Genomic DNA, 14,974 nt, shown 5'->3' with positions numbered 1-14,974 from the left:
ATAAGTTTACTACCAGTGATTTACTCATCATGCTGGAGACTTCTTAAGTTCTCATAACATTCAATGTTAACAGTGGAGGACAAGACAGAACACTCTAAATTATAAGGAAATTTTAGATAACAGAAAAGGATTTAATACTGAATTAATTACTGATTAGCAGTGTGATCCCAACCAACTCACTTGATAACAAGTAGCCCTAACTTCCTCATCTTTCAGAGTCCCACTAACTCTAACACTCTATGATTTTAAGAATTTATATCCAGAAAAGTTGAAGAACATTACTGAGCAGAGGAGCAATGATAAAATTTTAGATCAAAAGTTTCCTGAGTATATTTTTGGCAAGGATATTTTATTATACCAATTACCTGTAATTATTTTTTACATAAGCCTTCTCAAGTTATATGATTCAAACTGTCTCCCTCCCTTCTCCCAGAGCTTGGAAAGCAATTTTATTTGAGTTATACATATATTATCACACAAAACATTTCCATATTATTCATATAAAACTAAAAACCCAAATAAACAAAAGTGAAAAATTGTATGCTTTGATCTGCATTCCAACTCTTAACAGTTCTTTTTCTGGAAAATGGATAGCACTCTTGTCATAAGTCCCTCAGAACTGTCCTGGATCATTGTATTGTTGAGAGTGGCTAAGAACTGTCCTTGATCATTGTAAAATGTTGCTGTTACTATGTACAATGTCCTGTGGTTCTGCTTATTTCACTTTACATCAGTTCATGTAAGTCTTTCATACTCTTTCTGAAATCATCCTGGATATATGTATGCAAATATACTTCTTGTGGTTCTAATTTTACTTAGTAAAGACTAGGTACCTTACCCATTTCACAAGTTCCTGAACTAAATGATGGTGTTAAATCTAATGAGGAAAAAAATATTGGCATGCCAAGTTCAATTATGTCAAAGTTTAAGTAAATATTATCATGGAATTAAATGTTTAATAATTTTTAGTAAATCATTAATATCCTAGAACTTATTTTTTGTCATCAGAATGCTTTGAGAACATTTTAAAATAATCTTCAAGCACTCTTGCTCTGTTTAGCTGTAGGGTATGCTTTATCTACCAGGGACAACTTCATACCTTCTCAACTGCTTCAAAGAAAATATTAATAAATTTCCTCAAATATAACTTAATATTTACTTATACTAATGTATAAATTTTACTTTTGAAAGCTCAAGGAAAGGGCTTCCAAAGCCACAGAATTTGGTCTATCATTTGAAAAAGCAAATACAACTTACCTATGTCCATCTTTAGATGGTGGTCATAAAAGGTATCTGTTCCATTACCAGAGCAGATGGTGAATCAGAATTCTGTTGTTTTCAACTAAAACATCTGCAGTCTCAGCACTAGTTTTCATTAACATTGCCTAGAAAAAGGATGACTTTGATCAGCTAGAAAGTAACAAAGATTCTGAGATAGTTTATTCCATTAAAGAATAAATTACTCTACTTCTGGTTAAGATGGCGGCTTAGAGAAAGCTCAAGTTCAGATCTCCGGAAAAACCTTCCCGACCGATCTCAAACTATAAGCTCCTAAGGCGCCAAAATTCAAAACGATCAACAGCACAGACCCTGGGAACCCTCCTCCTGGACCTGGACCCGGTTCAAAAGGTACGGCTCCCCTCAAAAGCCAGAACCCGAGATCACTCGGACCTCAGGGGTAGGAGCGCAGAGTCCAAGGCTCCCGGAAGCCGCAGCCCTGCCGGCTGGGCTCAGAGAGCAGAACCCTCAGGGCCTTCTACAGTCCCGGTGAAAGTTACTGCCTGGGGCTCCCGCTACAGAGAGCTGGTCGAAACAACAGCAACCCTCAGGGCGGGAAAGACAGCCTCACGGGCTGGATCCTGCTATCCAAGTCTCAGTGAAAGTCCCTGCTCTCGGAGCTTGGGTTAGCTGCAGCCCATCCCCCCGCAGGCCAAACGAAACAGCCTCACGGCCAGCGATTCTGAAGGCAACTTCCTGAAAGCAACGTGGTCCGACCCTTCCATTCCAGTTCCAGTGAGGCATATTCAGTTTAACCCAGGGAAAGTCATAGAACCATCTGCCCAGGACTAAAGCCTCTGAACACCAGACAGAGACAAGAAAAGCCAATCCTCCACATTCAGAGATGGAAAACTCCACAGAAGCACAGAAGCCCCAAAATACCAAGAAAAATAAGAAGAAAGGGGCGACTTTGGACACATTCTATGGAGCCAAAATACAAAATACAGAGCAGATAGAAGATAATATAAAAGAAAATGCTCCAAAACCTTCCAAAGGAAATGGAAACTCTCCACAAACCTATGAAGAATTTGAAACAGAAATGACAAAAAAGATGGAAGCCTTCTGGGAGGAAAAGTTGGAAATAATGCAAAAGAAATTCACGCATCTACAAAACCGGTATGATGAAACTGAAAAGGAAAACCAGGCTTTAAAGGCCAGAATCAGGCAGCTGGAAGACAACGATCGTGTAAAAGAGCAAGAATTAATAAAGCAAAGCCAAAATACCAAGAAATTAGAAGAGAACATAAAATATCTCACCGACAAGGTGATAGATCTGGAAAATAGGGGGAGAAGGGATAATTTAAGAATAATTGGACTCCCAGAAAAGCCAGAAATAAACACCAAACTGGACATGGTGATACAAGATATAATCAAAGAAAATTGCCCAGAGATTCTAGAACAAGGGGGCAATACAGCCACTGACAGAGCTCACAGAACACCTTCTACACTAAACCCCCAAAAGACAACTCCCAGGAATGTAATTGCCAAATTCCAAAGCTATCAAACAAAAGAAAAAATCCTACAGGAAGCCAGAAAAAGACAATTTAGATATAAAGGAATGCCAATCAGGGTCACACAAGACCTTGCAAGTTCTACTCTGAATGATCGTAAGGCATGGAACATGATCTTCAGAAAGGCAAGAGAGCTGGGTCTCCAACCAAGAATCAGCTACCCAGCAAAACTGACTATATACTTCCAAGGGAAAGTATGGGCATTCAACAAAATAGAAGACTTCCAACTTTTTGCAAAGAAAAGACCAGAGCTCTGTGGAAAGTTTGATACCGAAAATCAAAGAGCAAGGAATACCTGAAAAGGTAAATATTAAGGAAAGGGGAAAATGTTATCTTCTTCTTTTACTCAAACTCTCTTCTATAAGGACTACATTTATATCAACCTATGTATACTAATATGTGGGGAAAATGTAATGTATAAATAGGGGGTAAAGAAAGACCAAATAGAATAATCAATCTCACACAAAGATTCATATGGGAAGGGGAGGGGAAGAAAACTCCTATAAGAAGGAGAGGAAGAGGGGGGGGGGTTTACTTAAACCTCAATCTCAGGGAAATCAACTCTGAGAGGGAAAAACATCCAGATCCATTGGGATCTTGAATTCTATCTTACCCAACAAGGGTAAGGAGAAGGGAAAAACCAAGGGGGGGAGGGGGGGAGGGAGAACAAAAAGGGAGGGAAAGAGAGGGGGGAAGGGGAGGGAACAAAAAGGGAGGGACTAAAAAGGGAAACATCAAGGGAGGGGACAAGGGGGACTGTTTCAAAGTAAATCACTGGACTAAAAGGTAGAGCCGAAGAAGAAAAGGTTAGAATTAGGGAAGGCAATCAAAATGCCAGGGAGTCCACAAATGACAATCATAACTTTGAACGTGAATGGGATGAACTCACCCATAAAACGTAGACGAATAGCAGAATGGATTAGAATCCAAAACCCTACCATATGTTGTCTTCAAGAAACACACATGAGGCGGGTTGACACCCACAAGGTCAGAATTAAAGGATGGAGTAAGACCTTCTGGGCTTCAACTGATAGAAAGAAGGCAGGAGTGGTAATCATGATATCCGATAAAGCCAATGCAAAAATAGACCTGATCAAAAGGGATAGGGAAGGTAATTATATTTTGTTAAAAGGGACTATAGACAATGAGGAAATATCATTAATCAATATGTATGCACCAAATAATATAGCACCCAAATTTCTAATGGAGAAACTAGGAGAATTGAAGGAAGAAATAGACAATAAAACCATACTAGTGGGAGACTTAAACCAACCATTATCAAATTTAGATAAATCAAATCAAAAAATAAATAAGAAAGAGGTAAAAGAAGTGAATGAAATCTTAGAAAAATTAGAATTAATAGACATATGGAGAAAAATAAATAGGGATAAAGAGGAATACACCTTCTTCTCAGCACCACATGGCACATTCACAAAAATTGACCATACATTAGGTCACAGAAACATAGCACACAAATGCAGAAAAGCAGAAATAATGAATGCAGCCTTCTCAGATCACAAGGCAATAAAAATAATGATTAGTAATGGTACATGGAAAACCAAATCTAAAACCAATTGGAAATTAAACAATATGATACTCCAAAACCGTTTAGTTAAAGAAGAAATCATAGAAACAATTAATAATTTCATCGAGGAAAATGACAATGGCGAAACATCCTTTCAAACCTTTTGGGATGCAGCCAAAGCAGTAATCAGAGGTAAATTCATATCCCTGAATGCTTATATTAACAAACAAGGGAGAGCAGAGATCAATCATTTGGAAATGCAAATGAAAAAACTGGAAAGCGATCAAATTAAAAACCCCCAGCAGAAAACCAAATTAGAAATCCTAAAAATTAAGGGAGAAATTAATAAAATCGAAAGTGATAGAACTATTGATTTAATAAATAAGACAAGAAGCTGGTACTTTGAAAAAACAAACAAAATAGACAAGGTACTGGTCAATCTAATTAAAAAAAGGAAGGAAGAAAAGCAAATTCACAGCATTAAGATGAAAAGGGGGACAGCACCTCTGATGAAGAGGAAATTAAGGCAATCATTAGAAATTACTTTGCCCAATTATATGGCAATAAATACACCAATTTAGGAGAAATGGATGAATATATACAAAAATACAAACTGCCTAGACTAACAGAAGAGGAAATAGAATTCCTAAATAATCCCATATCAGAAATTGAAATCCAACAAGCCATCAAAGAACTTCCTAAGAAAAAATCCCCAGGGCCTGATGGATTCACCTGTGAATTCTATCAAACATTCAGAGAACAGTTAATCCCAATACTACACAAACTATTTGACATAATAAGCAAAGAGGGAGTTCTACCAAACTCCTTTTACGACACAAACATGGTACTGATTCCAAAACCAGGCAGGTCAAAAACAGAGAAAGAAAACTATAGGCCAATCTCCCTAATGAATATAGATGCAAAAATCTTAAATAGGATACTAGCAAAAAGACTCCAGCAAGTGATCAGAAGGATCATTCACCATGATCAAGTAGGATTCATACCAGGGATGCAGGGCTGGTTCAACATTAGGAAAACCATCCACATAATTGACCACATCAACAAGCAAACTAGCAAGAACCACATGATTATCTCAATAGATGCAGAAAAATCCTTTGATAAAATACAACACCCATCCCTATTAAAAACACTAGAAAGCATAGGAATAGAAGGGTCATTCCTAAAAATAATAAACAGTATATATCTAAAACCAACAGCTAATATCATCTGCAATGGGGATAAACTAGATGCATTCCCAATAAGATCAGGAGTGAAACAAGGATGCCCATTATCACCTCTACTATTTGACATTGTACTAGAAACACTAGCAGTAGCAATTAGAGAAGATAAAGGAATTGAAGGCATCAAAATAGGCAAGGAGGAGACCAAGTTATCACTCTTTGCGGATGACATGATGGTCTACTTAAAGAATCCTAGAGATTCAACCAAAAAGCTAATTGAAATAATCAACAACTTTAGCAAAGTTGCAGGATACAAAATAAACCCACATAAATCATCAGCTTTTCTATATATCTCCAACACAGCTCAGCAGCAAGAACTAGAAAGAGAAATCCCATTCAAAATCACCTTAGACAAAATAAAATACCTAGGAATCTATCTCCCAAGACAAACACAGGAACTATATGAACACAACTACAAAACACTCACCACACAACTAAAACTAGACTTGAACAAATGGAAAAACATTAACTGCTCATGGATAGGACGAGCCAATATAATAAAAATGACCATCCTACCCAAACTTATTTATCTATTTAGTGCCATACCCATTGAACTACCAAAATACTTCTTCACTGATTTAGAAAAAACTATAACAAAGTTCATTTGGAAGAACAAAAGATCAAGGATATCCAGGGAAATAATGAAAAAAAACACACATGATGGGGGCCTTGCAGTCCCTGACCTAAAACTATATTACAAAGCAGCAGTCATCAAAACAATTTGGTACTGGCTAAGAAACAGAAAGGAAGATCAGTGGAATAGACTGGGGGAAAGCGACCTCAGCAAGACAGTATACGATAAACCCAAAGATCCCAGCTTTTGGGACAAAAATCCACTATTCGATAAAAACTGCTGGGAAAATTGGAAGACAGTGTGGGAGAGACTAGGAATAGATCAACACCTCACACCCTACACCAAGATAAATTCAAAATGGGTGAGTGACTTAAACATAAAGAAGGAAACCATAAGTAAATTGGGTAAACATAGAATAGTATACATGTCAGACCTTTGGGAGGGGAAAGGCTTTAAAACCAAGCAAGATATAGAAAGAATCACAAAATGTAAAATAAATAATTTTGACTACATCAAACTAAAAAGCTTTTGTACAAACAAAACCAATATAACTAAAATCAGAAGGGAAACAACAAATTGGGAAAAAATCTTCATAGAAACCTCTGACAAAGGTTTAATTACTCATATTTATAATGAGCTAAATCAATTGTACAAAAAATCAAGCCATTCTCCAATTGATAAATGGGCAAGGGAAATGGATAGGCAGTTCTCAGATAAAGAAATCAAAACTATTAACAAGCACATGAAGAAGTGTTCTACATCTCTTATAATCAGAGAGATGCAAATCAAAACAACTCTGAGGTATCACCTCACACCTAGCAGATTGGCTAACATAACAGCAAAGGAAAGTAATGAATGCTGGAGGGGATGTGGCAAAATAGGGACATTAATTCATTGCTGGTGGAGCTGTGAAATGATCCAACCATTCTGGAGGGCAATTTGGAACTATGCCCAAAGAGCAACAAAAGAATATCTACCCTTTGACCCAGCCATAGCACTGCTGGGTCTGTACCCCAAAGAGATAATGGACAAAAAGACTTGTACAAAAATATTCATAGCTGCGCTCTTTGTGGTGGCCCAAAACTGGAAAACGAGGGGATGCCCATCAATTGGGGAATGGCTGAACAAACTGTGGTATATGTTGGTGATGGAATACTATTGTGCTAAAAGGAATAATAAAGTGGAGAAGTTCCATGGAGACTGGAACAACCTCCAGGAAGTGATGCAGAGCGAGAGGAGCAGAACCAGGAGAACATTGTACACAGAGACTAATACACTGTGGTATAATCGAACGTAATGGACTTCTCCATTAGTGGCGGTGTAATGTCCCTGAACAACTTGCAGGGATCTAGGAGAAAAAAACACCATTCATAAGGAAAGGATAAACTATGGGAGTGGAAACACCGAGAAAAAGCAACTGCCTGAATACAGAGGTTGAGGGGACATGACAGAGGATAGACTCTAAATGAACACTCTAATGCAAATACTATCAACAAAGCAATGGGTTCAAATCAAGAAAACATCTAATGCCCAGTGGACTTACGCGTTGGCTATGGGGGGTGGGGGGGGGGAGGAAAAGAAAATTATCTATGTCTTTAACGAATAATGCTTGGAAATGATCAAATAAAATATATTTAAAAAAAGAATAAAAAAAAAGAAATGGAGAATCACTTCAGCATCATCAAGAGCATAGCCCCATCAGAGTGCCTGAGATGCACCATTGTTACCCTCTCCCACTGGTACTCTCTAAAGTCTTCTGTGCCCTTTTGACACCACCTTTTGTAATTGTTACTGTCCTGCTGTGGGGGATCATTTGTTGCTGATGATGTTACCATGTCTGCCTCTAACTGCTAAGAGATCATTTTCATTAAATTCATGGTTCTTATGCTAAAAGGGCGATAAAAGCCTGTCTACCCTTTGATCCAGCCATAGCACTGCTGGGTTTGTATCCCAAAGAGATCATAGGGGAAAAGACTTGTACAAGAATATTCATAGCTGCACTCTTTGTGGTGGCCAAAAATTGGAAAATGAGGGGATGCCCGTCAATTGGGGAATGGCTGAACAAATTGTGGTATATGTTGGGGATGGAATACTATTGTGCTAAAAGGAATAATAAAGTGGAGGAATTCCATGGAGACTGGAACGACCTCCAGGAAGTGATGCAGAGTGAGAGGAGCAGAACCAGGAGAACATTGTACACAGAGACTGATACACTGAGATACAATCGAACGTAATGGACTTCTCCATTAGTGGCAATGCAATGACCCAGAACAATTCTGAGGGACTTATGAGAAAGAACACTATCCACATTCAGAGAAAGAACTGTGGGAGTGGAAACACAGAAGAAAAACAATCGCTTGATCACATGGTTCCATGGGGATATGACTGGGGATGTAGACTCTAAATGATCACCCTACTGCAAATATTAATAATATGGAAATAGGTCTTGATCAAGGACACATGTAAAATCCAGTGGAACTGCATGTCAGCTACAGGAGGGGGAAAGGGAGAGGGGAGGGAAATAACATGAATCTTGCAACCATGAAAAAATATTCTAAATTAACTAATTAAATAAAATTTTCTAAATAAGTTAAAAAAAAAAGAATAAATTACTCTAAACAATGGCTAAGAGTAGTTGGATGAACTGAGAAAATCATGCATTAAGTTACTCTAAAACTTCATAATAGAAGCATAGTAAAATAGCAATTTATAACAAACATTTCTTTCCCCACTTTGATCTGTCATTATTACTAAAAGAATCTCTGCTGTGTCATGGTATTTTTAAGGACCTAGGATGTGCCAAGACTATATTAGAAACTAGAGGAAATACAAAAATAGTATAGGGCATATCCCCTTGTAATATTTATGATCTAGTTGGAGAAACTGCTTAAATACATAAAACCATAGGGAACAATGTGTTAAAGGGGTGTTCTATGCCCCTACTTCCATAATAACAGAGAGTAACACCTCTCCATTGAATCAATTGATCAGTCTTACAGATTTTTAACAGCCATATATACATAATGAAGGCAGAAATGTGGCTAGGCAACCAGAAAGTAAGGGCCTTGCTCCCTAGATTAACATGTTCCTCCTCTTCTTTTGTATGGAATAGAGAAGGAATTTTAGAAATGAAAAATGAAAGATGTGTAAACTCAAAAGCATTTGATAGAGAATTATAAGGAACCTCTAAGTCCAAGAGAGAGTGAAGCTTCTAGATAGAAAGACAGATTTAAGCCTGAAGGTATGGGTTAGCCAGGGTAGTTTTGGCTCAGTATCCTAAAGAACCTGGCCCAAGGCAAGGAATCTCTTTCTACAAAAGGAATATACATTACATGAAGAAACAAATTTTATTTCAAGAAAAAGACCCTGAAGGCTTTCCCACTCCAATCAATCCAAAGAAGCTATGTTAGAGCTTTTACTTTTTAAAAAGAATTGTAGAGGGGAAAAAACCTGTGGACTCCACTGCTCCTTTCAGGACTTCATTAACTCAGGATAGTACAGTCAAATAAAAAGCTGGATTTGGAGCTCAAGTCAGTTGCCAGTTTTCCTATTAAAGATCTTTCTTAATTTTTAATATGCTATTAGTGTCATCTCACTCCTAAAATTATTTTGTATTTACTTTGTGTATATTTTATCTATTTGTGTAGATGCTGTTTTCTTCCAGTAAAAGGCAAGCACTTTTAGTTTTATATCCCCAGGGTTTAGCCCAATGCCTGGCATATAGTTAGGTACTTAATAAATTCTTGCTAAATTGACTTGAAAGAGCAATGGCAGAACCCAATGCCTTATAATGAAGAATTAATGTACCAATTGAGGGCTCTTTCCAAAGCAAAAAAGGAAAAGTTGACTAGAACTCTTTTCTGTCCAGTAGTGTTACACTAGGAAGGGACTATGGGACTGACGGAGCAAGACTTAGGGAGAGTCACTTTGACGTGGGCATTGCACCCCCAGAAGCTCAGGCAAACTATTATCAGTGAAATTCCTTTGCTCCCTTACATCCTTGTGAAATGGTTGTCCTCCTTTGATCCTCCTTTAGATTTAAGATGGACAGAGAGATGCACCTCCAGGCTACACCTCAATTCTATCAGGCTGCATCTCAGACATCTGTCTGTTTCCTAAAACTAAGGAATCTTTATGAAGGTCATTCCCTATGTCTCCAGGCTGACCCCAGTCAGATGACCAAACCCCTGACTGAATGCCTGAGGGTTTACCACTCTAGAGTCACATCCACACCATGACACAGCATCTGTTGTAAAGAGTATAAAATCCCCAGAACTGATGTCGTCTGGGGGACAGCCTTTCCATCCATGCTGTCCTCCCAAGGAGCAGTCTTCCATCTTGCTGTTCCACCTGTACCATCCTTCTGGCCATTCTCAACATTACTCTCTAAATTAATAAATTTCTCTTTTTATTTTTAAGCTAAGTTTTGGAGTCTTGCATTCTTGCAAAAGGTATCCTTCCTGAATCCCAGGGGTGCACCTCTTCACCCACACAACAACTTGAGAACAAAGGACTAAGAACAAAGGGGAGAAGAAACAACTCAGCCCACCCACATGTCCAGCAAAGACCATACACCTAGCAAAACCACATGCCATTTGAGATAATCATGGGACAGGTCCAGCAGGAGCAATGTCTTATGGTGCAAATTCTCCCAGATAACTATCAAGTTGGGAAAGTTAGGAAAGTATGAACCTGGTGAAAAACCATTGTCTAAATAGCCCAGCTAAGTGCAGAGAGGCTTATCATAAAATAGAAGGCCTCCTTAATGTCTGAGACTCTCAATCATACCCTAGGGGGGCAAGGCAGAGGCTCAAGTCCTCACATTGATTTATAGCTTAGCCTGTATCTGAATCAGCCTTCCAACACAGCATTATGGGGCACTAGCTATTAGGGAAGGACAGCTAATAAAGATTAAGAACCTAGTGGTTGAAGGACCAGCCACATTATTTGGGGTTGGGGGAAACCCTAAAGAGTTGACCTTTCTGGCAATCAAGCTGTGGAATCAGCTGAGAAGATAGCCAGCTGTAAAGGGAGAACTTAACAAGCCTTCTGATAGTTTACTCTTATCTTTTTCCTTCTCCATTTTGGAGAAAGAAAAAGGATTACTTAATCGACTCCTGCAATGGGCAATAGAGACTTGCAGCAGAAGAATGTGGCCATATCATATGAAATTGAGTTAGCTAGAGTGGTGAGTGAGAGTCCTGGAACTGGGAGAAAACAGGTGCTGGAGCTAAGATTCCTGCTAGTCTCAGGGTATACAATAGCTCTGGTTCTTTAAAAAGTGCATGGTAGTACCTGGCATGTCAGCTAGGCCCCAAATTAGAAACAATGGTGACTATAGCAAAGTAGTATCATATGGAGTATCCAATGGAGCAGCAGCATCTGACAGCAGTGCAGCAATGTGGCAAGAGAAAGGCAAGAAAGGACTTGGAACTTTACAGGCATGAATTGCCCCTACTCAAATACGCTTTGACTATGTCCTCCCTAGGTACATGCTTCTCCATTTGTGAACTCCTTATGCATTTACTCTTCCTATTGATATTTTTTGAAGACATCCCAGGCTTAAAGGGAGATCATTTGCTACTATTCTTACAGAACCATTTTAGTAAATATCTTTGTTTTAAGGTCATCATATCATTTGGATAATGATAATCAAGTTAAACACATACATAGTTTTAGAAGTGTGAACCCACCTTTTCCCAAGGGGCCCAACCTGACACTACAAGATGGAGAAGGGAGTAGAACACGAGAGTAGACCAAGCAGACCAAATGCTATACTCTAACTTCTTTATGATTTGTATTAAAAAATTTTAAGACCATTTAAAACATTGAGGAATTGTGATCTGTGTTGACAGAAGGAATATTTCATATTTAGGAAATATTAAGTCACAGATTTTTTAAAGTACTGAAAAAGAAGTTCTATATAAGGTAATATATAATCACTATGGAGGATATACATAAGAAGTAGTTACTGCTCCCCAAAATGAACAATAAAATTGAGTAAATAAGACCTATATACATAAAAGATGACTAATAATATCAAGCAATATACAAAACATCAAAATAATGATATAGATAGTATATGGGAGTTGATTGAAGTTACCTAATTTCAAAAACTTAGTTATGTATAAGCCAGTCCTCTTGATGTTACTTCCTTACATTTGCTTTAGTATCATGGAAGAAAGAAAAGATAGGATTAAGTTAGATATTTACTTAATTTTGGCCTTATTTCCATTTTCTAAATGATTGAAGTGACGGATTTTGAAATAAAAATATGAAAAATTATACAGATTACAAAGGCAGTTATTTTTTTGTGGCCAACTTCCTGAAATATGGTTTTGCTTTTTAAACTAAGACAATAAATCCCCCAAAGTGTTTTCTTATTCTTAAAATGGAGATATTGTTGTATTATACTGATACCTTAAAGAGTTATAATTACTTTGTGATTGATTAATATCACCATAGAAATTAATCTAGACTTTAAATATTTTCTTTTAAAGTTACCCATATCAAATAAATTAACACCAAAACTGTCTTAAGAAGACTTAAGGCTCCAATAGCTTAAAAATACAGAGAAAGAACAAGCAAACATGCAACCCAAATAAAAAAATTTCTAAAAGTTAGATGGGTCACTAACCCCCCCCTCCACACACACACCCATCCCCCCCCACACCCTTCATGCTTTCCAAAATGTAAAATGGCTGCAAACAATTTATTTGGTGCAACCTCAAACAATATACCTCTATGTTAGATTTTAACTAGTTCCAAAATAATTAAATGCAGGTTTAATAACAGCTTCCTTTTACATAAAATAAGTTAAAGCCTATGGCAATGAACTTCAGTAAAGAGAAGAGCTCTATACAATAGACTTAATTCCTCATCATATACAAGTCAAAGAAGAGATCCTTAGCAGGTTGATCCAGAAACCTCAACCAATTCATAAGGGATTCCTACTAGTGTAGATGACAAGTTTCCTCCGTGTATTAAAAAACAAAACAAAACAACCTATATTGAAACTTGCCATCAAAATCAATTTTAAAAGCAAAAACATTTTGTAGTAGTAAAAAATGAAAATAAAGTAGCTACTTATTATTATAGGAATGGTTGAACTAATTACAACATATGGATATGATGGAATGCTATAACAAAAAACCAATATGAGGAATTCAGAGAAACATGAAGATTTGTATAGCGTGAGCAAAAAAGAACACTAACATGCACAATTACTACAATAATATAAATAAAAATGCTAAAAAGTTGTTGACTTTTCTTTGTAAAGGTGCCTTTGATTTTGTTTTTCTTACTTTTATTTCTACTCAAGTTCTAAGGTGAGAAAACACAATACCCTCTACGATACTCTTCTGAGCAGAATGATTTCAGAAAGACTTACGTGAAGTGATGCAAAGTGAAGTGAACAACACTAGGAGAACAATGTATATAATAACATTAATATTGTACAGTGATCAACTATGAATGACTTAGTTATTATCAGCAACATAATGATACAAGACTTAAGGTCTTATGATGAAAAATTCTATCCAACACCAAAGAACTGATGGAATCTGAATGTAGATTAAAGCATATCATCCTTCATTTTATTTTCTTTGTGTGTGTGTGAGATATGTTTTCTTCCACATGATGAACATAAAAATACGTCTTGTATGATAGCACATGTATAGCATTAAATTGCTTACTGTCTCAGGAAGTAGGGAGGAGAGGGGGAGGAGGCTCAAAATATTGGAGGATAAATGCTAAAAATTATTTTTACATGTAATTGGAAAAAATATTACTGAACTAAAAAAAATTATTTCATGTCACACCTCCAATTTCTGAAATTTTGAAGGCCCACAGTTCAATCCCTTACCAGAGTAGTATGAAATGGTATGGGTCAGAACTGGGAATTAAAAAGGCTGTTTTGTAAAATGTAAAAGACAACTATCACAAAAGTTTTACTGAGATAGTTCATTGTAGTATAGAAATGACTTAGGTTTGCAAATTGTCAGTTTCTACACCAAACTAAAAAAGCTATCAGAATGGCCCAGCAATGGACTATGTCTATCATTTGAAGGCTAGATGATAGATAAGGTCAGATAAATTAATGACTAAATTCTCTGAAGGGTGACAAACTTTTATGCCACATATTTCTAGTCAACTCCCATATACTGTCTATATCATTCATTGATATTTGAAGAAAACAAAATTAGGGAGACCAATTTAAGGCTATTGCAATAGTCCAGTTGAGAAGTAATGAGAGAATAAAATAGGATGGTAGGAGTAGAAAGGAAGGAAGGAATATAATTTTTATGTCTGGAAGTGAAAATAATGGGAACAAAAGAAGAATGGTGCCATAAATAGAGAAATTAAGAAAAAGAACAGGTTTTGAATGAAATGCAGGTTTTGTTTGGAACAAGTTGAAACTGAGGTAGTACTAGGACATGAGGTATTAATGGTCAGCAAATATTTGGAAATTCTGGATACTCTTGGTTGGAATGACTTGAAGGGGGATGTCTTTGGTTGGGTGAATTAGTTTGGCTGGGTGTGGGGCCAATCTCACATTCATGTTTGAATTGCTAATTAATTTATGAAATTATGAAATGGAGCATAATCTCTGGAAAAGATTATGATGGCAGCAAAAAAAATCACCCTTTAATAAACCATAGTGGGTGTGGGTGTGAATAGCATAGAAAGTACAGAGGCAAATGGTGAAAAGGGGTACAGAGGCAGATGGTATGAGGTGAGAGATAGGGTGAAGGCAAACAGCAGGAAGAGTTTGGGAAAAGACAGGCAAAGTAGCACTCATGTAACTATGGTTTAAAGTTGGGAGCACTTGGAACCAGTGGAGATG

At 37.1% G+C, this 14,974-nt stretch overlaps 1 protein-coding gene across 28 annotated transcripts in view; it reads right to left on the bottom strand.

Annotated features, from left to right (window-relative positions):
• ZHX3 (zinc fingers and homeoboxes 3) overlaps positions 1-14,974 on the bottom strand; it is a 148,351-nt gene that overhangs the window by 93,384 nt on the left and 39,993 nt on the right. For 11 of the 28 annotated variants that reach the window (XM_007474333.3, XM_056811885.1, XM_007474332.3 and 8 more), the window contains exon 3: positions 1,258-1,385. The exons of 6 other annotated variants lie outside the window; for them this stretch is intronic. The gene's annotated coding sequence lies outside the window, so the exon portion shown is untranslated. Of the gene's footprint in view, positions 1-1,257; positions 1,386-12,232; positions 12,294-13,433; positions 13,550-14,974 lie in introns of those variants that run through there. 11 more of the 28 variants (XM_056811893.1, XM_056811895.1, XM_056811892.1 and 8 more) reach the window with 3 other exon arrangements.

This window comes from Monodelphis domestica, chromosome 1, assembly GCF_027887165.1.
Source record: "Monodelphis domestica isolate mMonDom1 chromosome 1, mMonDom1.pri, whole genome shotgun sequence".
Taxonomy (NCBI): Eukaryota; Metazoa; Chordata; class Mammalia; order Didelphimorphia; family Didelphidae; genus Monodelphis; species Monodelphis domestica.
Note: the sequence above shows the minus strand (reverse complement) of the source record. Positions and strands in the feature narration are given on the sequence as shown.